The 1,124-nt window shown below is 36.7% G+C and overlaps 1 non-coding gene across 1 annotated transcript; it reads right to left on the reverse strand.

The window, feature by feature from the left end:
* Positions 1-445: 445 nt before the first annotated feature.
* On the reverse strand, positions 446-551 carry LOC128286372 (small nucleolar RNA R71). Its single transcript, XR_008276914.1, has one exon. It is a non-coding gene; the product is annotated as a small nucleolar RNA R71 (small nucleolar RNA).
* Between the last annotated feature and the right edge of the window lie 573 nt (positions 552-1,124).

The raw sequence follows: 1,124 nt of genomic DNA on the forward strand, positions 1-1,124 counted from the left end.
AATGATGCTAACAATAATACCGTAGGAAACCCACCAACACCTAGTTTCCTGCAAACATACATATGGCTCAGAGCGAAAGACTTTTAAGGGATTATGCTTTACCAAGTTTAAACATGGTTCAAGAAAGAATAATAAGGCCAACAATTACAACTAATAATTTCTAGATAAAACCAACTATAATTCAAATGATCCAGAATAATTTGTATTTTAGGGGCATTATTGATAGAGAACCCTAATCAACATTTAAAATAGTTCATTCAACTCTGTGATACTTTTAAGCATAATAGGGTCACTGATGACGCTATTTGTCTTCGGTTGTTTCCCTTCTCCTTGATTGATAATGCTTTTTCTTGGTTAGACTCATAGGCACCAGATTCTATCACGACATGGGATGAACTCGCTGGAAAGTTCTTACAGAAGTTTTTCCCAATCAGCAAAGTAGTGCAATTAAGAAGAAAGACATTTGTCTTTAGACAGATGAAGGGAGAAGGTTTTTATGAGGCACAGGATTGATTCAAAATATTGATTTAAAAATGCCTGCACCATGGATTTCCTGAGTGGATGCAACTGCAGGTGTTTTATATTCGGTTGAATGCAAATGCCCGATCTGGATTAGACGGAGCAACAAGAGGAGCCTTTATGAACAGAATGTATAAGGATGCTTACGAGATCATTGAGAATATGGCACTAAGCTCCTGCCAGTGGCCAATTAAACAATTCACATATGGTCGAAAACCTACTATGGTGAAAGCTATCCAGGAGGATGATAACTATCAATAGTTACTGAATAGACTCAACCATATCGAATTGGCTTTGACACTGTCTATGCATGGGGGGAGACAAACTACTCTTCCACTATATCAACAACTCAGCTGAAGATGTAAATTACGTTAGAAACAGGGGTTTATTCAAATACATATAATCCTGGCCAGAGAGATCACTTGAATCTGAAATGGGGGAAACCAAAGAGTAAGTAATAATTTAAATCAAGTTACAAACATCAATTACCAACCTTCTTATTTGTAAAAACCCCAAGATAAGGTCAACCCAAATGACCACACTACATGTGGTCAACAACTGGACAAGTATTCCTATTAATCATTAAAAACATCAATTGGATAGGG

This window comes from Gossypium arboreum, chromosome 12 (assembly GCF_025698485.1).
Source record: "Gossypium arboreum isolate Shixiya-1 chromosome 12, ASM2569848v2, whole genome shotgun sequence".
NCBI lineage: Eukaryota > Viridiplantae > Streptophyta > Magnoliopsida > Malvales > Malvaceae > Gossypium > Gossypium arboreum.